The sequence below is a fragment of the Somniosus microcephalus genome, chromosome 21 (assembly GCF_052327205.1).
Source record: "Somniosus microcephalus isolate GS21.2 chromosome 21, FLI_Smic_1.0, whole genome shotgun sequence".
NCBI classification, from domain to species: domain Eukaryota; kingdom Metazoa; phylum Chordata; class Chondrichthyes; order Squaliformes; family Somniosidae; genus Somniosus; species Somniosus microcephalus.
This window is the reverse complement of record NC_141007.1, coordinates 5,774,736-5,798,903: the sequence shown is the minus strand read 5'-3', so window position 1 is coordinate 5,798,903 and position 24,168 is coordinate 5,774,736. Positions and strand designations below refer to the sequence as shown.

Genomic DNA, 24,168 nt, shown 5'->3' with positions numbered 1-24,168 from the left:
ACGCTGATTACCTCACCGAATTAAGGAAGCTGTGAAAGCACTGCCAATTCGGGGCAGGACTGGCAGATTCTCTTCCAAGACAAATTCGTCTGCCGTCTCCTAAGTGAAGGAACACAGAAAAGGCTACTTTCTGAGAAAGATTTGACACTGGACAAGGCTTTCAGTATGGCTGTATCATACGAAGCAGCCGCAAGAGGAGCTGCAGAGATACACCAAAAGCCACAGGACTTCGGCACCCATGAAATGACACAGGGTTGAGAGAAATGTTATCGCTGCGGCAGATCCACCCATGACCAGAGGGACTGCTGGTTCAAGGACAAAGCATGCAGGCAATGCGGAAAGATTGGACACATTGCACGTGTATGCCGATCTGGAAACAAAAAATCCACGGACAGGAAAAAAATCAATAAGGAAAAGTACAGAAAGGTACAAATGATGACGGACAGTAGCTCCGAAGACCAGAAGAGCGATAGCGACTCCGGAAACAAGAGACTAAGCTGTCTCAAATTACATAATGTAATTGCCAAAGAAGATTACCAGACCATTTGGGTTACCCTCACGATAGCGGGGTCCCCAGTTAAAACGGAGCTAGATACAGGATCGGCTCTGACCGTCATAAGTCGACGGGATTACGAGCGGCTATTTCCGCATATACCTTTGAAAGACACATCCATTATCTTGAAAACATATACAGGGCAGAAAGTATACCCCAAAGGGAAAATAAGGGTGCCTGTTGTATACAACGGCAAGGAAATACAGAAGTTGTATTTATACGTTCTGCAAGGTGGTGGTCCACCGCTGTTGGGACGTGAATGGATCAGGAAGATACGTTTAGACTGGCACTCCATTCAGGCACTGACGGTGACCAGTAAGAAAAAAAAATGATGACGTCATACCTGAACGATTAAAAGACATCTTGGCCAACGCCAAGGAAGTGTTTCAACAGGAACTAGGAACCTTGAAAGGCGTCACCACCTCAATAAAAGTGGAAGATGCGGCAATTCCCAAGTTTTTTTTTAAGGCAAGGCTGGTGCCATACGCAATTCGTCCAGCAGTCGAGGCAGAGCTGGAGAATTTGGAAAAGGCAGGCGTATTATCCAAGATAGATTGGAGCGAGTGGGCAACACCCATCGTCCCGGTCATGAAGAAAACGTTGAATAATGATAAATCTGAAGAACAGAGAAAAATTCGCATCTGTGGGGACTTCAAGGTGACTGTAAACCCGGTCCTTCACACGGTACAGTATCCTCTGCCGAGGATAGAAGATATTTTCGCCTCACTATCCGGAGGGAAACGTTTCATCAAAATTGACTTGACACAAGCATATCTACAGATGGAGGTTGAAGAGGCCTCTAAAAAATCTCACGATAAATACACACAAAGGCCTGTACCAGTACAATCGACTGGTTTTCGGAGTAGCATCAGCTCCAGCTATCTGGCAAAGAGCTATGGAGCAAGTTCTCCAAGGGATTCCGGGGACCCAATGCTACCTAGACGACATCCTTGTAACAGGAGAAAACGACAACGAGCACCTTGCCAATTTGGAGCAGGTGCTCACTAGGCTGAGAGAACGGGGCCTACGAGCAAATCGCCCCAAGTGTGAATTTTTCCAGAAACAAATATATTGTGGCCACATAATTAACGAGGAAGGGTTGCATAAGTCACCTGAAAAAATTGAAGCGGTCATAAAAGCCCCAGCACCTGAAAATGTCTCACAATTAAGGTCGTTCCTGGGATTGATAAATTACTATCATAAATTTTTACCGAACTTGTCAACTGTTCTGCACCCTCTTAACGAACTGCTACAAACGGAGTAATTTGGAAATGGAGCGAAGACTGTAAACGTGCCTTCCATAAATGCAAAGGCTTGATCACGTCCAAGGAAGTTTTGGCTCATTACAACCCATCACTGCCAATCAGACTGGCGTGCGATGCATCCCCTTACGGCGTAGGAGCGGTATTATCGCATAGATTCCCTGATGGCTCGGAGCGGCCGATAGCTTTTGCGTCACGCTCATTGAACTCAGCTGAGCGTAACTACGCCCAGATCGACAGGGAAGCACTCAGCCTGGTATGGGGAGTAAAGAAATTCAACCATTACCTACACGGACAAAAATTTACCTTGTTGACTGACCATCAACCCCTCGTCTCCATATTCAACCCTAATTAGGGTGTTCCCATTATGACAGCGCAAAGGCTACAGAGGTGGTCCCTTTTCCTAGGGGCACACCAATATGACATAGAATACAAAGGATCAAAACAGCATGGGAATGCTGACGGTTTATCGCGCCTACCGTTGCCAACGGTAGAAGAGGCACCTACAGTGGACCCAGTGGAAATGTTCCACTCAACCATAGTGGAATGTCTACCAGTAACAAATTCTGCCATTGAAAAGGAAACGAGAAATGACCCGACTCTCTCACGAGTCTACGATTTAACGGTGAAGGGATGGCCAGCACATGGCGAACCACTGTTGCCAGCATTCTCGCAAAGAAGAGAACAGCTGTCAGTGTGCCGAGGAACCTTGATGTGTGGATCCAAAGTGGTGATTCCACCCAAACTCCAGGATAAAGTGCTAAAGGAGCTTCACGAGGGGCATCTGGGTGGAGTGAAAATGAAGAACCTAGCCAGAGCGTTTGTGTGGTGGCCAGGTATCGATGGAGACATCGAAGAAATGACCAAGAGCTGCCTAGGATGCCAGAAGGTCCAAAACGCCCCACCACAAGCTCCTCTACATCCATGGGAGTGGCCCTCATCTCCATGGCAAAGGGTACACATCGACTTTGCTGGTCCATTTATGGACTCAATGTTCTTAATCGCGGTGGATGCATACTCCAAGTGGCCGGAGGTAATAAAGATGTCCTCCACCACCACGGAAAAAACCATCACAGTATTAAGGACCATATTTGCCAGGAATGGGCTGCCTGAACAGATCTGTTCTGATAATGGACCGCAATTTGTGTCCGAAGAATTCAGGAAGTTCTTAAAAAACAATGGGATTAAGCACTACACGTCCGCCCCATACCATCCCACCACCAATGGATTGGCTGAAAGGTTTGTCCAGACCTTCAAGAAGGCCATAAAGGCCATGGGTAATGAAGACATAAATCTACAGCATAAGGTAGATAACTTCTTGTTTGCATACAGGAATGCAACACATGTGGTTACAAACCAAACTCCCGCCATGATGTTCTTCAATAGAAGACTAAGATGCCGGCTGGATTTGATCAAGCCAAACATCAGAAGGGACGTAGAGAACCGGCAATTTCAAGGCATGAATGAAAGGCCAACTAGAACCTTCCAGATAGGTCAACAAGTTTTGGCCCGGGACTACCGTACCGAGAAATGGCAGCCTGGAACTATTTGCACACGACTAGGACCGCTGATGTATACCGTGGACATTGGAGAAAGCATAATAAGGCGCCATGCTGACCAGATCATACAGTCATCCGAAAAGGGACAACCTACACAACTCTATACGCCTAATGATGAAGCAGAGATACCCATAGTATCTACCTCCGATCCAGTGATACTGGAACCAGATGAACCCGACACTGGCATTCAAGCCGAATCGACCTTGCCAAAAGAACCTACTACACCACCAAAAGCTACTACACCACCGAGGCGTTATCCGGACCGAGTCAGGAAGCCTCCAGAGAGACTGACTTATAATTGATTAACTGCAGCAAATGTGTAGATTATTGTTCTTGTAACATGTTAATTAATGATTACTTAAAATGTTATGTACTGGTTGTCTAAAAGGGGAGGAATTGTGGTGTATGTGCCTTTAAGAGCCCCTGTGTACTGTAATGCCGGTAATGGCCACTCAGGCTATATAAGCCTGTATAGTGTCTTGTATCTGTTAGTTCACCTCCAGACTTTGTTCAGTAAACACCTGTGAAACCAACTCCTGCATTCCGTGTCTCCATTAACACACGGATACAACATCCCCCAAACTCTGCCCCTCCCCCCCCCAAAACTCTGCCCCTCCCACAGGTCCATTCCCTCCGTTTATTACATGCAGCAAAATCAAGCAAGTTCGTTACAGATCTGTTTATGATTTCACTAATAACCATTACGTGTAATGTCCCGTCCCACCTCAGTTCCTACAGGTAGGGGCTCAGAACACAAACAGGTCCTTAAATCAACCCCCATCGAGAATCTCATTCCGAGACACTGCGGGACAAGTTACAAAAAGCAAAACCACGCTGGTGCTGAAAATCAGGAACTAAACCAAGAGGCACCACTGACACAGAGAGACGGGGAAATGTCACAATGCAGCAGGACATCACCTGGTTTGGAGGTTGGGGCTGAAACACATTGGTGAGGCACAGTGAAGGGAGCTTTACCCTGTATCTGAGGCGAGGGGGGGGGGGGTGCGATCTCTCCGACAGCAGCCTCCTGCTGGGTGTTCACCCCTCCCTTCACAATCCCGTGTTGGGTACAGTCCAGCGTCCCAAACTAGAGGTGGCAGACTTTGATGAAGCTCAGTAATGGAGTAGGCTTCGATGCACAGACTGCTGTTTTGAGAGGAGTGTACATAATTACTGCACTTCTGACCCCTTCATTATCTGCAGTAAACATGTCCCATCAACTAGAACATTGATAACCAGCGATCTTTGGACAGAATGGAGTGTTATCGCAGGTGAGAATGAATGATTGTAAATGACTGCTGTATCTTATTCATCACCACTTGTGGATAATCCTCTCGCAGGGCCATGGCCAGAGGAGACTGGCTCTCGCCCACTCAGCACATTTAAGAGAAAGAGTCTGCAGTAGTAACACGTTCAAAACCAGCAAGTCAGGAAGATTCGAGATATCAGACACCAAGGTCTCTACCCCACCCTCTCTACACAGCCAGGTACTGGCACAGGCGTGAGTATAACTCCTGGTCGGGACACCTGAGCCAGACAGGTCGAAAGATAGGAGCCGACTAAAGGTTGTTCACCGCCCTCCCGGTGGGGGTTTGAGAGTCAGGAGATCCACCTGTCCAAGTAAAGATGCCTTTGGTTACAGAAATAACCCAGAGACAGGATGAGTCCGTTACAGACCGGTAAATATAACCATCATCTGTAGAGACCCACGATCTGCTGGATGTGAGGGGAGAGGAGACTCTGATCGCAGTCAAATATCTCACTCTGGGCAGACCGCTGTGGAAGATAGGAGTTCCCTCACTAGGTGCAAGAACCGGCACAGACACACCGAATGGCCGCCTCCTGTGTTTTATGAAGAGACCAACTAACCTAACTTTCCTGCTTTGCCCCCATAGCCTTTAATCCTCTCTCAAGCAACTCGCCAATTCCCAGTTATAAGTATTAATGGACTTACATCAACAATTCGTGACAGAGAATCCCACATTCAAACTCCTCTCCCCTCTCCAAGTCTAAAGACATTTTTTCCTTTAATTCTTTGTAATTATCTTAAATTTGTGCCCTCGCTGATTAACTCATGTTTCTCCAAGTGCTTATTAATTCCTCCCAGTGTTAGAGACTCAATTTACCAACAACTCGAGACTCACTGGCCTATTCCTTCCCGCCTTCTCTCGATCTCCTTTATTGAAGATAGGAGTCACATTCACCTCACTTCTGGCACAAAGAATTTTGGAAATTTATAGTCACATCTGTTGCTATTTCTTCCATAGCCTTCCTTAGGGTCCTGAGAGACTAACCATCATGTCCTGCAAATTGTTTACCTGAAGTCGGAGTAACACCAGCACACTTCATAAAATGTTATAGCGCAGAAACTGGCCATTGGGCCCAACAGGTCTATCCCAGTGTTGATGCTCCACACGAGCCTCGTCCCACCTGATCAGCATACCCTTCTATTCTTCTCTCCCTCGTGTGTGAATCCAGCTTCCCCTTAAATGTATCTACTCTAGTCGCCTCAACCACTCCCTGTGGGAGCGAGTTCCACATTCTCACCACTCTCTGGGGAAAGAAGTTTCTCCTGAATTCCTTATTGTATTCATTAGTGACTAGTTTATATTAAATGGCCCCTGGCTCTGGTCTCCCCCACAAGTGGAAGCATTTTCTCGCCATCTACCACATTAAACCCTTTCATAATCGTAAAGACCTCTATCAGGTCACCCCTCAGCCTTCGCTTTCCTAGAGATAAGCTGGTTCAGTAGTAACCTCCCTGCCCGCCCTTCACTCCTCCACCCCCACCCTAATGGTTCAGTAGTAACCTCCCTGCCCGCCCTTCACTCCTCCACCCCCACCCTAATGCGCCTATAGAAAGCAGCTTCATTGTGATTCATCTGGTTTTTTTAAAATTCATTTCCTGCCACACTCCCTGTCTTGGTTAGCTCCCTATGGCTGTCCTGGCTTTATTATCATCTCCCCTGCAAGTGGCTAAATGCTTCAAGTTTCAAATGTGATCCCTGTTCACCCATGGAGCACCACACCCAGTGTCCTGGGGCCAATATTTATCCCTCAATCAACATCACAAACAGATTCTCTGGTCATTATCAGATTGCTGTTTGTGGGAGCTTGCGGTGCACAAATTGGCTGCCGCGTTTCCCACATTACAACAGTGACCACACTTCAAAAGTACTTCACTGGCCATGAAGCACTTTGTGACGTCCCGAGGTTGTGAAAGGTGCTATAGAAATGCAAGTCTATCTTTCAATATTCTCCTTTCCCTTACTGGAATATATTTGATTTGTAAACCTTTCCTTCTCCTGTTTTAAGTATTTCTCATTGCTGATCTACAGTTCTATCTACAGTACCAACTTCTCTCTCCCTTGAATCTGGACAGGTCCTGTTTAATCTCACTCGGAGTTACTTTACTTTCTAGTCAAGAAACCTTGCCCTCAACTTTTCTTTTTCCTTTCTATTCTGGCACTGAACCTAGTTATACTGTGGTCACTGAATCCCTTACCCTTAGCTTACGCTGCCTCATTACCCAGAGCCAGATCGGGTACTGACTGCTTCCTCTCTTGTTGGAAGCAGCAACATAGTGATGGAGAAAACAGTTGTGAACACAATGCAAAACAAAGCCTCCCCCACCCCCCTCTCCATTTTCCTATCCCAGTTAATTTTTGACAAATCAGAATTTCCTGTCACAAGAATCTGAAGCCTTCCCTCCGACTCCACATCGTGAGCCACTCATTCACCTCCCCGAACCAGCCGTTTCTGTACTGACTAGTGCATGGCACCATTACAGGAAACGGTGTGTTATCTGGAGGCTAACTGTCCGGAATGCTCGAGCCACCGGCAAAAATCAGGTGCCGTTTTCGTTAGGTTTTTTTTTCTCAACAGTCAAGGTCTGCTGAAGCTGTTGCTAAGCAACAGGGTTGTTGACAGATACGGAGCTCAGAAGCTTCCGTATCTTTCAACATTAGCGCGGGCGTGTCCGGCAGTTTTGAGGGAACAGCAACAGCTCGGTCCCGTCGGTGCCGGGTAGCACAAAGTTTCCTGTACTAACCCTGGCATCACTTTTCTTCAGGGTCCAAATCCAATTCTTCCCCACGACACTGGTTACAACAGCAGCCATGACCCCCCAGCTGATCCCCTTCCTCCTCCCACAGTTCTGTACCTCCTGAATGATGTTCTTTATCCTGGCATCTGGGATGTGACACGCTATTTGGGGCTCCTGTTTACAGTTAAAGAAATAACTCTCCAGTCTCCCGTGTTCCAGTATTCATCTCACTTGTAATTATCTTGTAATTTTTCCACTCCTTTCCCCCCCCTTTCCTTTTGTTTCTCTCTCACACCTGGCAGCTATCTCTTGCCCTGCCAGTACACTTTACACCTAATCTCAGCCTATTACCATCTCGTCTAGCTTCTAATAGCTTTTATTGTCTCTTTTTTACTTCTTTTGTTTCTTTTATTCTTTTGTCCGACCGCAGCCCTGCCTCCGATCTATCTTTTCTTTCCAGTTTTGAAGGGTTCGACCCGAAACGTCAACTCAAATTTCTGTCCACGGATGTTGCCTGACCTGCTGAGTTTTTCCAGCATTTTCTGTTGTTATGTCATCTCACCTCCCCCAGCCTGAGAAATCATTGTTGCCATGGAGACGTGGCGCCGTTTGTGGCTACCCTCCCCCCTGGCTCATTGCCCTTGGAACAAGTATCCAGTACGCAATGGACACTGGTCAAATGTGCCGATGTCAAGGTTGGGGGGGGGGGGGGGGGGGGGGGCAGCGGAATCGGAGGAAATTGCTAAACAAAATATTTAAGTGGGCGGGACAATGGCCGATGGAATTTCATGCAAATATAAAGTAGGAAAGAAAAATTGGCCACACACACTCCACAAATGGTGCTGAAATAGCGAAGGAGAAGGTCGAGAGACACGGGAGCCTTAATAGACTCAACGCTCGACACGTGCAACCAATGCAGGGCAGCAGGGGGCAAAGCCCATAGGATGTTGAGCCACAGGCCAAGACAGTAGACTACAAGTCAGTGGAAGGCCTGAGAACGCTGTGCAGGGCTCTGGGCAGGCCACACCTCGAGTACAGTGTGATGTACTGGCTGCAAAGATTCAAAAAAGACATGTTGGAGGCTGTGCAGAAAACAGCAGCCCTGGTGTCAGAGGTCCGAGTTGCAAGCAAAGACTTGAGTGGAGGTGACCAAGAGGTGATCTTATAAGATAGTTAATGGTGTCGAAAAGCCAAATCTGGAAACATATTACAATCAACACAAGGAATGGATTCCCGGATACAGGAGAGGACGGAAACCTCTGGAATCATTGAAGAAACAACTGGATGCAGCAATGGGAGGACTGTCGAATACTTTTTGAATAGATGAAATAAGATGGGCCAAATGGCCTTGCTGTTCCATAAGTATCTTGTGATTGAAAATATATTTTCCACTGCATCGCCCTCGGGTGACCCTTGCACTCGCCTCCTATTCCTCTTCCTGCCTTGACGGGTGGTCTCACACTTCCAATCCGCTTTTATCCGCCTGTCTGCCTGCGTCAGGGACAAGAGACCTTCCTATTCAATGACACAGTAATGTAGAGGCTGGGGGGAGGGGGGAATTCCAATGGTAATCACGGGGCGATGGAGGGGAGTGTCTCACCGGCACGGAGTGATGGAGGGAGTGTCTCACTGGCACGGAGTGATGGAGGGAGTGTCTCACTGGCACGGAGTGATGGAGGGGAGTGTCTCACTGGCACTGAGCGATGGAGGGAGTGTCTCACTGGCACCGGGTGATGGAGGGAGTGTCTCACTGGCACCGGGTGATGGAGGGAGTGTCTCACTGGCACCGGGTGATGGAGGGAGTGTCTCACTGGCACCGGGTGATGTAGGGAGTGTCTCACTGGCACTGAGTGCTGGAGGGGGATGTCTCACTGGCACCGGGTGATGGAGGGAGTGTCTCACTGGCACTGGGTGATGTAGGGAGTGTCTCACTGGCACGGAGTGATGGAGGGAGTGTCTCACTGGCACCGGGTGATGTAGGGAGTGTCTCACTGGCACCGGGTGATGGAGGGAGTGTCTCACTGGCACTGGGTGATGTAGGGAGTGTCTCACTGGCACTGAGTGATGGAGGGAGTGTCTCACCGGCACGGGGCGATGTAGGGAGTGTCTCACTGGCACCGGGTGATGGAGGGAGTGTCTCACTGGCACCGGGTGATGGAGGGAGTGTCTCACTGGCACCGGGTGCTGGAGGGGGATGTCTCACTGGCACGGAGTGATGGAGTGATGGAGGGAGTGTCTCACTGGCACGGAGTGATGGAGGGAGTGTCTCACTGGCACGGAGTGATGGAGGGAGTGTCTCACTGGCACGGAGTGATGTAGGGAGTGTCTCACTGGCACGGAGTGATGGAGGGAGTGTCTCACTGGCACTGGGTGATGTAGGGAGTGTCTCACTGGCACTGGGTGATGTAGGGAGTGTCTCACTGGCACTGGGTGATGTAGGGAGTGTCTCACTGGCACTGGGTGATGTAGGGAGTGTCTCACTGGCACTGGGCGATGTAGGGAGTGTCTCACTGGCACTGGGTGATGTAGGGAGTGTCTCACTGGCACTGGGTGATGTAGGGAGTGTCTCACTGGCACTGATGTTTGGTGGGGGATGGGGACTGGGCTCTCCCATTCACATTCCCTCTTGCAACTCGTGCTCCAGTTCGTCCTGCTGTTCCAGAAGCTCAGTGACTTAGATCGAGAGGGAAAGCATTTGGGAGCGTTTGGCCGCCCCGAGGTACTGGAAAGCACTGAATAAATCCAATTCTCTCTTTTTCTTCTTAGCAGAGTATGAAAGGCCAGAGAATGTGGAGTTAGGCCTCAGCAGGAGTGATTATAAAAAGTATTGCAATATTTAAGTATATATTTTACCATATTTTTAATTTACTTTATTTTAGCTGTTTAATACAAGGTGATTAAAGTGGTTTATTTGGTGCGTTAACAGTGAGCTGGTTTCAGACGGTAATGGTTACAGAAGAGCTGTGATAAATTGCTCTCTGCCAATTTCTTCCAGTCGCACTCGGACTACTGTGTAAGTGAGGTCAGCCTAAATCTTCAACAGTGGGAGGCCATTGAGTGTGGGAGGGGCTGTTCAATTATACTTTTCCTAAAATGAGTATGTGTGTGAGGTGAGTAAGCGGAGTTCAAGTCCAGGGAGAGTTGGTACTACTGGGAATTCAGGGCGACGGTATCTCGATTATTGAAGTTATACACAGAGCACTGACAGGGCAGAGAGCCCTCGCCATGTGTGTGGAGTGCGGTACATAGGCCATCACACACCCTCACTGGATCCACTCACTCAGTGTGGGAGAGCGGAGCCGCTCCAGCTGGCTGTCCCCATGCTCCAGCAGGAATTGGCCGCACGCCACGCAGCGGGGGGGGGGGGGGTTTGGGATCGTACTCTCCAGAATGTGGTTAGAGAGGCGCAGTGCCAGACAGTTCAGGACACAGGGATTGTGTAGACGGACTGACAGGGGGGGAGGGGAGCAGTGGGAGAGGGACTGACGAGGGGGAGGAGGGGGGGACGAGGGGGGAGGGGAGCAGTGGGAGAGGGACTGACGAGGGGGAGGAGGGGGGGACGGACTGATTGGGGGGGGGGGGAGGGGAGCAGTGGGAGAGGGACTGACGAGGGGGAGGAGGGGGGGACGGACTGATGGGGGGGGGGAGGGGAGCAGTGGGAGAGGGACTGACGAGGGGGAGGACGGACTGACGAGGGGGGAGGGGAGCAGTGGGAGAGGGACTGACGAGCGGAGGAGGGGGGACGGACTGACGAGGGGGGAGGGGAGACGGACTGATGAGGGGGAGCAGAGGGAGAGGGACTGACGAGGGAGGGGGGAGCAGATGGAGAGGGACTGACGAGGGGGAGCAGAGGGAGAGGGACTGACGAGGGGGAGCAGAGGGAGAGGGACTGACGAGGGGGAGCAGAGGGAGAGGGACTGACGAGGGGGAGCAGAGGGAGAGGGACTGACGAGGGGGAGCAGAGGGAGAGGGACTGACGAGGGGGAGCAGATGGAGAGGGACTGACGAGGGGGAGCAGAGGGAGAGGGACTGACGAGGGGGAGCAGAGGGAGAGGGACTGACGAGGGGGAGCAGAGGGAGAGGGACTGACGAGGGGGAGCAGAGGGAGAGGGACTGACGAGGGGGAGCAGAGGGAGAGGGACTGACGAGGGGGAGCAGAGGGAGAGGGACTGACGAGGGGGAGCAGATGGAGAGGGACTGACGAGGGGGAGCAGATGGAGAGGGACTGACGAGGGGGGGCAGTGGGAGAGGGACTGACGAGGGGGGGCAGAGGGAGAGGGACTGACGAGGGGGGGCAGTGGGAGAGGGACTGACGAGGGGGGGCAGTGGGAGAGGGACTGACGAGGGGGGGCAGAGGGAGAGGGACTGACGAGGGGGGGCAGTGGGAGAGGGACTGACGAGGGGGAGCAGTGGGAGAGGGACTGACGAGGGGGAGCAGAGGGAGAGGGACTGACGAGGGGGAGCAGAGGGAGAGGGACTGACGAGGGGGAGCAGAGGGAGAGGGACTGACGAGGGGGAGCAGAGGGAGAGGGACTGACGAGGGGGAGCAGAGGGAGAGGGACTGACGAGGGGGAGCAGAGGGAGAGGGACTGACGAGGGGGAGCAGAGGGAGAGGGACTGACGAGGGGGAGCAGAGGGAGAGGGACTGACGAGGGGGAGCAGAGGGAGAGGGACTGACGAGGGGGAGCAGAGGGAGAGGGACTGACGAGGGGGAGCAGAGGGAGAGGGACTGACGAGGGGGAGCAGAGGGAGAGGGACTGACGAGGGGGAGCAGAGGGAGAGGGACTGACGAGGGGGGGCAGAGGGAGAGGGACTGACGAGGGGGAGCAGAGGGAGAGGGACTGACGAGGGGGAGCAGAGGGAGAGGGACTGACGAGGGGGGGCAGTGGGAGAGGGACTGACGAGGGGGAGCAGAGGGAGAGGGACTGACGAGGGGGAGCAGAGGGAGAGGGACTGACGAGGGGGAGCAGAGGGAGAGGGACTGACGAGGGGGAGCAGAGGGAGAGGGACTGACGAGGGGGGGAGCAGAGGGAGAGGGACTGACGAGGGGGGGAGCAGAGGGAGAGGGACTGATGAGGGAGGGGGGGAGCAGAGGGAGAGGGACTGACGAGGGGGGGAGGGGAGCGGGACTGACGAGGGGGGGCAGAGGGAGAGGGACTGACGAGGGGGAGCAGAGGGAGAGGGACTGACGAGGGGGGGCAGAGGGAGAGGGACTGACGAGGGGGAGCAGAGGGAGAGGGACTGACGAGGGGGAGCAGAGGGAGAGGGACTGACGAGGGGGAGCAGAGGGAGAGGGACTGACGAGGGGGAGCAGAGGGAGAGGGACTGACGAGGGGGAGCAGAGGGAGAGGGACTGACGAGGGGGGGAGCAGAGGGAGAGGGACTGACGAGGGGGGGAGCAGAGGGAGAGGGACTGATGAGGGAGGGGGGGAGCAGAGGGAGAGGGACTGACGAGGGGGGGAGCAGAGGGAGAGGGACTGACGAGGGGGGGAGGGGAGCGGGACTGACGAGGGGGGGAGGGGAGCAGTGGGAGACTGACTCAAGGCAGCAAACGCTTGAGTTACTGGAAGAGTCCAATAGATAGAGGGTTGGGGAAGTTTGAGGAGGGCACTGAGAGCGACTCAGAGGAGGGTAGCCCTGAGCAACACTCTGGCATCGTGGAGTAAGGGACCACCCGGGGGAGTGAGGGGAGGCAGGTAGAGTACAAGAATAGAAGAGTGGGGGTTTCTATAATCAGGGGAACAGACAGCCTTTTCTGAAGTCATGACCAGGAGTCCCAAATGGTTCATTAACTCCCTGGTGCCAGGGTGAAGGACATCACGGAACAGGTGAAGAAAATCTCAGGGAAAGGAGGGAGGACAGCCAAAAGCCCTGGTCAATGCTGGAACCAGACGTAGATAGGATTACCGCTGAGGTCCTGCAGAGGGAGTTTAAGGACTGATCACTAGATTGACAGGTGAAAGGTGAAAGATGGTAAACCCCCGGATCACTTCCTGTGCCACGTGCTGGGCAGGTTATGGAGAGGAAGAATAGGAAAGTCAACATTTGGGTGCGGGGCTGATGAAGGAGGGAAAGGATCACACTCGGTGGACTGGAATGAGGGCCGGGGGAGGGGGGTGGTTGTACTAAAGAGACGGCTTTCACCCGAACCGATACAGGACAACCTGTAAGGAGAGCCGCGAGTGGGTGGGGGAAGTCTAGGCATGAGACTAGAGAGCGGGAGCAGGATCAATAAAACTATTGGAATAAAAGAAATAAATGGTGAGAAATACAATCAGACGAGAGAGAGAAAAAAAAAAACAGGTCATGAGGTCGTGTTTCCTACACTACAACAGCGACCACTTCAAAAGTACTTCATTGGCTGTAAAGTGCTTTGGGACGTCCTGAGGTTGTGAACGGCGCTACAGAAATGCAAGTCTTTCTTTCTTTAGTGGGAGATAAAAAAAACACTATGTAGAAGGGGCAAGAGATATCAAAAAAATGAAGTGAAAAAACTGGGAAAAAGAACATTTAGACAAACTGGAGTGAGAATTGAGTGTTATACATGTGAATACACAACACAGTCCAAACAAAACTGGAGTTAGAAGCATTGCTAACTGTGGCAGGATATGTGCACTAGCTATGGTGGGTTAATCAGGGATTCATTAAAGGCAAGTTGTATTTGACAAATGTCATTGTTTTATGAATAAGTGACCAATTGGATAGATAATGGGAACACAGTAAGAAGATATTCGATAAGGTATCTTACAAGAGGCTTGTTAGATACATTCAGGCACATGGTATAAGAGGCAATGTAGCAGCATGGATAAGATGCTGGTTGACAGGAAACAAAGGATATGGGCAACAACAAAAAACGCTGGAAAAACTCGGCAGGCCAGGCAGCATCCGTGGAGAGAGAAACAGAGTTAACGTTTCAGGTCGAAGACCTTTCGTCAGAACTGGAAAAAACAGGAAAGGGGACAGATTTTTAAGCAAGTTTAGGGGCTGGGAAATGGGGGAGGGGATGAAAGAACAAAAGGGAAGGTCTGTGATAGGATGGAAGGCAGGAGATATTGAGAGACATTAAGAGATATGGGTGGGGAGGAACAGAGACACACAGGGGTCAAATACATCATTCCCTGAAACTGAGAGTGCAGGTAGATAAAGCCATAAAAACGTCAACAGCATCTTGTATTTTATAAATGAGGCATAAGAGTCCAAGAGTAAAGAGCTAATAATAAATTTGTTTAATACATTGGTAAGTCCACAGTTAGAGCACTGTGTACAGTTTTGGGCGCCCCATTATAGAGAGGACATTAAAACCAGAGAGAGCGTACAGTGTAGATTCACCAGGGGATGCCAGGGATGGGAAACTATAGATATGAGGAGACTGGAGATACTGGGACTGTTTCCACTGGAGCAGAGGAGATTTAATAGAGATTTTTAAATTGATGAAGTGTTTTGATAGAGTGAATTTGAAATGATCATTTCCTCTGGTTAGACAGCTGATGGGAAGGGGTTTTCAAGAGAATGAGGTTAGGAGAAATCTCTTTACAAAGAGGGTTGCTGGAGCATGAAATGCTTTGTTACTGGAAGTGGTTGAGGCAAAGACCACTGCATCTGTTGAGAAAAATAAATAAATATCTGAAACACAGGAAGATACTGGGGGGGGGGGGGGGGGGCAGTGGGGTTAGTTTGGGTTCGATACAGGGCCATGGGGAGAGCGGGGTGGGGGGGGGGGGCAGTGGGATTAGTTTGGGTTCGATACAGGGCCATGGGGAGAGCGGGGTGGGGGGGGGGGGGGGGGCAGTGGGGTTAGTTTGGGTTCGATACAGGGCCATGGGGAGAGCGGGGTGGGGGGCGCAGTGGGATTAGTTTGGGTTCGATACAGGGCCATGGGGAGAGCGGGGTGGGGGGGGGGGGCAGTGGGGTTAGTTTGGGTTCGATACAGGGCCATGGGGAGAGCGGGGTGGGGGGGGGGGGGGGGTTAGTTTGGGTTCGATACAGGGCCATGGGGAGAGCGGGGTGGGGGGGGGGGCAGTGGGATTAGTTTGGGTTCGATACAGGGCCATGGGGAGAGCGGGGTGGGGGGGGGCAGTGGGATTAGTTTGGGTTCGATACAGGGCCATGGGGAGAGCGGGGTGGGGGGGGGGGCGCAGTGGGATTAGTTTGGGTTCGATACAGGGCCATGGGGAGAGCGGGGTGGGGGGGGGGGCAGTGGGGTTAGTTTGGGTTCGATACAGGCCCATGGGGAGAGCGGGGTGGGGGGGGGGGCAGTGGGATTAGTTTGGGTTCGATACAGGGCCATGGGGAGAGCGGGGTGGGGGGGGGGGGCAGTGGGATTAGTTTGGGTTCGATACAGGGCCATGGGGAGAGCGGGGTGGGGGGGGGGGGGGCAGTGGGGTTAGTTTGGGTTCGATACAGGGCCATGGGGAGAGCGGGGTGGGGGGGGGGGCAGTGGGGTTAGTTTGGGTTCGATACAGGGCCATGGGGAGAGCGGGGTGGGGGGGGGGGGCAATGGGGTTAGTTTGGGTTCGATACAGGGCCATGGGGAGAGCGGGGTGGGGGGGGGGCAGTGGGGTTAGTTTGGGTTCGATACAGGGCCATGGGGAGAGCGGGGTGGGGGGGGGGGCAGTGGGATTAGTTTGGGTTCGATACAGGGCCATGGGGAGAGCGGGGGGGGGGCAGTGGGGTTAGTTTGGGTTCGATACAGGGCCATGGGGAGAGCGGGGTGGGGGGGGGGCAGTGGGGTTAGTTTGGGTTCGATACAGGGCCATGGGGAGAGCGCGGTGGGGGGGGGCAGTGGGGTTAGTTTGGGTTCGATACAGGGCCATGGGGAGAGCGGGGTCGGGGGGGGGGGGGGTTAGTTTGGGTTCGATACAGGGCCATGGGGAGAGCGGGGTGGGGGGGGCAGTGGGGTTAGTTTGGGTTCGATACAGGGCCATGGGGAGAGCGGGGTGGGGGGGGGGGCAGTGGGGTTAGTTTGGGTTCGATACAGGGCCATGGGGAGAGCGGGGTGGGGGGGGGGGGCAGTGGGATTAGTTTGGGTTCGATACAGGGCCATGGGGAGAGCGGGGTGGGGGGGGGGGGGCAGTGGGGTTAGTTTGGGTTCGATACAGGGCCATGGGGAGAGCGGGGTGGGGGGGGGGGGCAGTGGGGTTAGTTTGGGTTCGATACAGGGCCATGGGGAGAGCGGGGTGGGGGGGGGGGGCAGTGGGGTTAGTTTGGGTTCGATACAGGGCCATGGGGAGAGCGGGGTGGGGGGGGGGGCAGTGGGATTAGTTTGGGTTCGATACAGGGCCATGGGGAGAGCGGGGTGGGGGGGGGGCAGTGGGGTTAGTTTGGGTTCGATACAGGGCCATGGGGAGAGCGGGGTGGGGGGGGGGGGCAGTGGGGTTAGTTTGGGTTCGATACAGGGCCATGGGGAGAGCGGGGTGGGGGGGGGGGGCAGTGGGGTTAGTTTGGGTTCGATACAGGGCCATGGGGAGAGCGGGGTGGGGGGGGGGGCAGTGGGGTTAGTTTGGGTTCGATACAGGGCCATGGGGAGAGCGGGGTGGGGGGGGGGGGCAGTGGGGTTAGTTTGGGTTCGATACAGGGCCATGGGGAGAGCGGGGTGGGGGGGGGGGGGGTTAGTTTGGGTTCGATACAGGGCCATGGGGAGAGCGGGGTGGGGGGGGGGGGGCAGTGGGGTTAGTTTGGGTTCGATACAGGGCCATAGGGAGAGCGGGGTGGGGGGGGGGGGGTTAGTTTGGGTTCGATACAGGGCCATGGGGAGAGCGGGGTGGGGGGGGCAGTGGGGTTAGTTTGGGTTCGATACAGGGCCATGGGGAGAGCGGGGTGGGGGGGGCAGTGGGGTTAGTTTGGGTTCGATACAGGGCCATGGGGAGAGCGGGGTGGGGGGGGGCAGTGGGATTGGTTTGGGTTCGATACAGGGCCATGGGGAGAGCGGGGTGGGGGGGGCAGTGGGATTAGTTTGGGTTCGATACAGGGCCATGGGGAGAGCGGGGTGGGGGGGGGGGGGGGCAGTGGGATTAGTTTGGGTTCGATACAGGGCCATGGGGAGAGCGGGGTGGGGGGGGGGCAGTGGGGTTAGTTTGGGTTCGATACAGGGCCATGGGGAGAGCGGGGTGGGGGGGGGGGCAGTGGGATTAGTTTGGGTTCGATACAGGGCCATGGGGAGAGCGGGGGGGGGGGGGGGGCAATGGGGTTAGTTTGGGTTCGATACAGGGCCATGGGGAGAGCGGGGTGGGGGGGGGGCAGTGGGATTAGTTTGGGTTCGATACAGGGCCATGGGGAGAGCGGGGTGGGGGGGGGGGCAGTGGGATTAGTTTGGGTTCGATACAGGGCCATGGGGAGAGCGGGGTGGGGGGGGGGCAGTGGGGTTAGTTTGGGTTCGATACAGGGCCATGGGGAGAGCGGGGTGGGGGGGGGGCAGTGGGGTTAGTTTGGGTTCGATACAGGGCCATGGGGAGAGCGGGGTGGGGGGGGGGGCAGTGGGGTTAGTTTGGGTTCGATACAGGGCCATGGGGAGGGGGGGGGGCAGTGGGATTAGTTTGGGTTCGATACAGGGCCATGGGGAGAGCGGGGTGGGGGGGGGGGCAGTGGGATTAGTTTGGGTTCGATACAGGGCCATGGGGAGAGCGGGGTTGGGGGGGGGGGGGCAGTGGGATTAGTTTGGGTTCGATACAGGGCCATGGGGAGAGCGGGGTGGGGGGGGGGGGGCAGTGGGATTAGTTTGGGTTCGATACAGGGCCATGGGGAGAGCGGGGTTGCGGGGGGGGGGGGCAGTGGGATTAGTTTGGGTTCGATACAGGGCCATGGGGAGAGCGGGGTGGGGGGGGGGGGCAGTGGGGTTAGTTTTAGATTGCTTCAGAAAAGAGCTGCACAGACACGAAGGGCTGAACGGGGACCTTCGAGGCCGGACCTTCGAGGCCGGACCTTCTACAGTTCTATGGATTGGGCAGGATCTGCTTCTGAATAATGCCCCGTCTTTTTTTTTAAAGATATTGAGAAACTTAGGTGAAAGCTCAAGGCCCATAGCACACATCAGTAAGGCAGGAGAGAAGGGAAGATAAAGCAGAAAGCAATGGTGAGTGATGCCAAACTTGGGTTTCAAAAGTCTGTAGATTATAGGAGGGAGATACGGATTTCTGTAGTTTTGAGGTCATGGGAAGGACAGTGCAATGAATCTCGATTCAGACACAGCAATGGGGAAAAGGAGCAACAACCCTAGGTGGTGATCTGGAACCAAGGGTGAGGTTTCCAGAGGCTCCTGTTCCAAGTGTGTGGGTGTGTGAACTGGATCAGGCTCAGATGTGATCCCACCAGTCAACAGCCTGCTGGACTTAACATCCAGCCTCTAATGTCACCTGGGGCAGAGGGGTCGGAGGGCACCCAATACCCCAGCTACAGTTATGGGAAGGTGAGAGAAAATGGACTTGCATTTGAGCGGGTAGTCGAGCACCAAGCTAGAGTGTTTGGAGGGACTGTGTAAATGGTCCACATCAGCCAACATGCAAATCAGCCAAAGCAGCAGGCATTAACACGCAACACAACAGCTTGTACAAGAGCTGCACAAACCGCTGATCAGACATCCTCACACTGCACAGCAAGCCCACTTCCTCCCACAACTCACTTCACATTGCTTTTATTTTCTAAATTGAGGGCATTTTACAGCTTTATCTTTACCAGTTCATGCAGGCCCCTCTCAGATGCCAAAGGAGGATGGTGCTGGTGTGGAGCCCGAGTCAATGGATTGAAAGGACTGTCTGCTGACCCACTGCACCAATCACTTACTCCCCAGTGTCCTGGCAATATTTATCCCTTAACCAACATCAACGAAACAGATGATCTTGGTCATGATCACATTGCTGTTTGTGGGATCTTCTGCTGTGCTTCCTACATTACAACAGTGCCTACACTTCAAAAGTAGTTAATTGGCTGCAAAGCGCTTTGGGACATCCTGAGATTGTGACAGGCACTGTAGACCTGAGAGTCTTTCTTTTCTTCCTCCTCCATCCTCTGCCGTTTCAGTCTCTTGCTGTGGTTAATCTTTTATATCAACTCCCTTTGATCAGAGCAGGAATACTACCACTGTGGCCACGAAGCAAAAGTCAAAGGAGAGACCATTGCGAAGGGGGAAACATAGAAGATAGGAGTAGGCCATTCGGCCCCTCGAGCCTGCTCCGCCATTCAATGAGATCATGGCTGATCATCCAAATTCAGTACCCTGTCCCTGCCTTCTCCCCATATCCCTTGATCCCTTTAGCCTTAAGAAATATATCTAACTCCTTCTTGAATATATTTAATGAATTGGCCTCTACTGCCTTCTGTGGTAGAGAATTCCACAGGTTCACCACTCTCTGGGTGAAGAAATTCCTCCTCATCTCAGTCCTAAATGGCTTACCCCTTATCCTCAGACTGTGACCCCTGGTTCTGGACTCCCCGGCCATCGGGAACATCCTTCCTACATCTAGTCTGTCCAGTCCTGTTAGAATTTTATAAGTTTCAATGAGATCCCCTCTCATTCTTCTAAACTCTAGCGAATATAAGCCCAATCGACCCAATCTCTCCTCATACGTCATTCCTGCCATCCCAGGTATCAGTCTGGTGAATCTTCGCTGCACTCCCTCCATGGCAAGAACATCCTTCCTCAGATAAGGCGACCAAAACTGCACACAATACTCAAGGTGTGGTCTCACCAAGGCCCTGTACAACTGCAGCAAGACATCCTTGTTCCTGTACTCAAACCCTCTTGCTACGAAGGCCAACATACCATTTGCCTTCTTAACCGCCTGCTGCACCTGCATGCTTACCTTCAGTGACTGGTGCACAAGGACTCCCAGGTCTCATTGCACTCACCCTTCTCCCAATCTATTGCCATTCAGATAATAATCTGCCTTCCTGTTTTTGCCACCAAAGTGGATAACCTCGCATTTATCCACATTATACTGCATCTGCCATGCATCTGCCCAATCACCCAACCTGTCCAAATCATACTGGAGTTTCTCTGCATCCTCCTCACAGCACACACGCCCACCCAGCTTTGTGTCGTCTGCAAACTTGGAGATATTACATCTAGTTCCCTCGTCTAGATCATTAATATATATTGTGAATAGCTGGGATCCTAGCACCGATCCCTGCAGTACCCCACTAGTCATTGCCTGCCACTCGGAAAAAGACCCGTTTATTCCAACTCTTTGCTTTGTCTGCCAACCAGTTCTCTATCCAAGTCAATACCTTGCCCCCAATCCCATGTGCCTTAACTTTACACGCTAATCTCTTATGCGGGACCTTATCGAAAGCCTTCTGAAAGTCTAAATACACCACATCCACTGGTTCTCCCTTATCTATTTTACCAGTTACATCTTCAAAAAATTCCAGTAGATTAGTCAAGCACGATTTACCTTTTGTAAATCCATGTTGACTTTGTCCGATCCTGTCACTGTTTTCCAAGTGCTCTGCTATTGGGGCAGAAATTCGGATCGGGGGCTTGCACGACGCGCCTGCCGTCCACCTCCAGGGACGCCTGGAATTCCTTTTTGAAAGAGAAGAATCCCGGGCAGCGTCTGACGTCACGCCGCCCAGGAGTGCAGCCAGCGCGAAGCCTGTAGCGCGCAGTGCAAGTGAGACACGCCCCTTGAGGTCTCAGTTTAATAGGACACGCCCCCAATGCTTCTCACAAGCTGCAAAGCATTTTTACATGTAGAGCAGCATTTTAAATAGGTTTTTGGTATTTTTATGAAGCTTTTGGTAACTTTTATAAACTTTTAAAAACATTTACATTATTTTGAAGAATCTGAAGTCGTTTTAAACAGAATTAAAGCAATTTAAAGACTTTTAAAAGCCCTGAAAGAATTTTTTTCATTCCATTTATTTATTTAGCAACGTCGTTGTCGTACGTGTCTTCACACTGTTCCCTTTGGGGAACTGTATGAAGTGGTGGAAGGATTTATGGCCGTGATTAACACTCCTTCCGTGACCATAACCATCTTTGAACCAGCCACTAGGGCGGTTAGTCCTATGGCGGGAGGGTTTTACGGGCTCCCACAAGCTATACGAGGAGGGGGGGCCACCCACACCCACGGACACAAATATCCCACTGGATGTCAACCCAGAATTTAGAGCCGGAGCTCCGACTCCACTTGCCGGGACTGTCTGGAGCGGGGTTCGAAACCCTACCCCGTCTGGCCCAGCAGCGGGGATCCTACCGCTACACCAAAGGCCCACTCCGATTAGCAACGTGAAATGGCTGGAATGAGCACAATTCACGGCATTAAAAGAACTCACAATTGAACTGATGATGACCTCAGCAATCTCCTCAACGAGGTGGAGGCGCAGCGCCTGCTCATCATTGGTAATGAGAAGTCCAAGGCGCTGCAAAAAGGACAGATGATAGCTTGGTCTTTCAAGTGGCAGCATAGGGCTCCAGTCACGGGGAGGGAAAAGGCGCAGGAAACGTATGGGTGTCACCTTTGGCGCGGAGTGGGCCTTTTGCGTAGCGGTAAGCATCCCCGCTGCTGGGCCAGAAGAAGTAGGGTTTTGAACCCCACTCCAGACAGTCCCGGCAAGTGGAGTCGGAGCTCCAACTATAAATTCTGGGTGGACATCCAGCGGGATACTTGCGTCCACGTGTGTGGGTGGCCCCCCCCCCCCCCTCAGATGGGTTGTGGGAGCCCGTAAAACCCTCACGCCATAGGACTAACCACCCTAATGGCTGGTATGAAGATGGTTATGGTCACGGAAGGAGCGTTAACGTGGCCAGAAATCCTTCCACCACTTCATACAGTTCCCGAAAGGGAACAGTGTGAGGATACGTACGACGATGACCTCTTGCGCAAGCACCTCCTTGGACCCTCAGTCGCAGATGCGAGGGGGCAAATCGTGCAATTGTTAAATTTTTCATTTTATTGACATGTAAAATGTTGGCCCAGTAATTCCGTTCCAAACGCGTGAGTACGGTCGGGGTACTCGCGCGTCTGGCCGGAGGAAATGCCGGTTTTCAGCATGCACAGCGCATGCGGGGAAAACCGGCATTTCCTGTCCTCTGAACGAAGGGGTTCAGAGGCACAGCGCGTGCGACTGCACAGGCAGCGCGTGCGCAGTGAACTTTGTCGATTTCATTCATGGATTCAGTGAGGTTAAGTCCTTACAACTTACACATGAAAAAAGCATGAGTACAGTTGCTCCAGAGGCTGCGGAGGAAGATATATTTTATCGTGGAGCTTCTGAAAGGCAATATTTTTGTTTGGGAAAGGGAGGAAAGTTATTTTAAGAAATGCTGAGGTAAGTTTTAAAGTTTATTTTTGTTTTTTAAAACGGGTTTTCAGTACTGTAGGTAGAAGGAGCAATTGTGGCTATGTGAATTGAATTTGCTGTGTTTATTAAATGTGAAAATGACTCCAACATTTTTAAGAAAGAAACTTTTCATCAGTAATATATTCTTTTAAGTAATTATGTATGTATGTCCGTATATATTCCTTTGCGTATATGTATGTATATATTCCTTTACTTATGTGCATGAATGTATGTATTTAATTATGACTTTCAGAGAAAGTAACTTATTGGAAAATCATAATTAAATACATACATTCATACACATAAGTAAAGGAATATATACATACATATACGTAAAGGAATATATACGGACATACATACATAATTACTTAAAAGAATATATTACTGATGAAAAGTTTCTTTCTTAAAAATGTTGGAAATGTTACATTATTCATTTTAGAAGTCATTTTCACATTTAATAAACACAGCAAATCCAATTCACACAGCCACAATTGCTCCATCTACCTACAGTACTGAAAACCCGTTTAAAAAAAAAAAATTAAACTTTAAAACTTACCTCAGCATTTCTTAAAATAACTTTCCTCCCTTTCCCAAACACAAATATTGCCTTTCAGAAGCTCCACGATAAAATATATCTTCCTCCGCAGCCTCTGGAGCAACTTTACACATGCTTTTTTCATGTGTAAGTTGTAAGGACTTAACCTCACTGAATCCATGAATGAAATCGACGAAGTTCACTGCGCACGCGCTGCCTGTGCAGTCGCACGCGCTGTGCCTCTGAACCCCTTCGTTCAGAGGACAGGAAATGCCGGTTTTCCCTGCATGCGCTGTGCATGCTGAAAACCGGCATTTCCTCCGGCCAGACGCGCGAGTACCCCGACCGTACTCACGCGTTTGGAACGGAATTACTGGGCCATTATCTTTTATAATGGACTCTAGCATTTTCCCCACTACCGATGTCTGTAATTCCCCGTTTTCTCTCTACCACCTTTTTTGAATAGTGGGGTAACATTACCCTCCAATCCATGGGTACTGTTCCAGATTCCATCGAATGTTGGAAGATGATAAGCAATGCATCGACGATTTCTAGGGCCGCTTCCTTAAGTACCCTAGGATGTAGATTATCAGGCCCTGGGGATTTATCGGCCTTCAATCCCATCAATTTCCCTAACACCATTTCCCTACAAATACAAATCAGCTGCTTTCTCTTGCCCACATCACTTTTTGAATCGTGACGTGGCTCCGGAACGCCGCAGCCGGTCTGTGAGATTGGCAAGCCTTGTACCGCCGCTCTCTCCGCTCCCGACACTGGCCTCAATCAGCTCCCTCCCCTTGTACCGCCGCTCTCTCCGCTCCCGACACTGGCCTCAATCAGCTCCCTCCCCTTGGACCGCCGCTCTCTCCGCTCCCGACACTGGCCTCAATCAGCTCCCTCCCCTTGTACTGCCGCTCCCGACACTGGCCTCAATCAGC

General features: G+C 52.0%; 2 protein-coding genes across 2 annotated transcripts in view; one reads left to right on the top strand and one right to left on the bottom strand.

Annotated features, from left to right (window-relative positions):
• Nucleotides 1-24,168, top strand: part of mrps7 (mitochondrial ribosomal protein S7) — a 1,172,241-nt gene that overhangs the window by 514,998 nt on the left and 633,075 nt on the right. The gene's annotated exons all lie outside the window — the stretch shown is intronic.
• LOC147102563 (Na(+)/H(+) exchange regulatory cofactor NHE-RF1-like) overlaps nucleotides 1-24,168 on the bottom strand; it is a 156,770-nt gene that overhangs the window by 13,432 nt on the left and 119,170 nt on the right. The window lies entirely within an intron of this gene.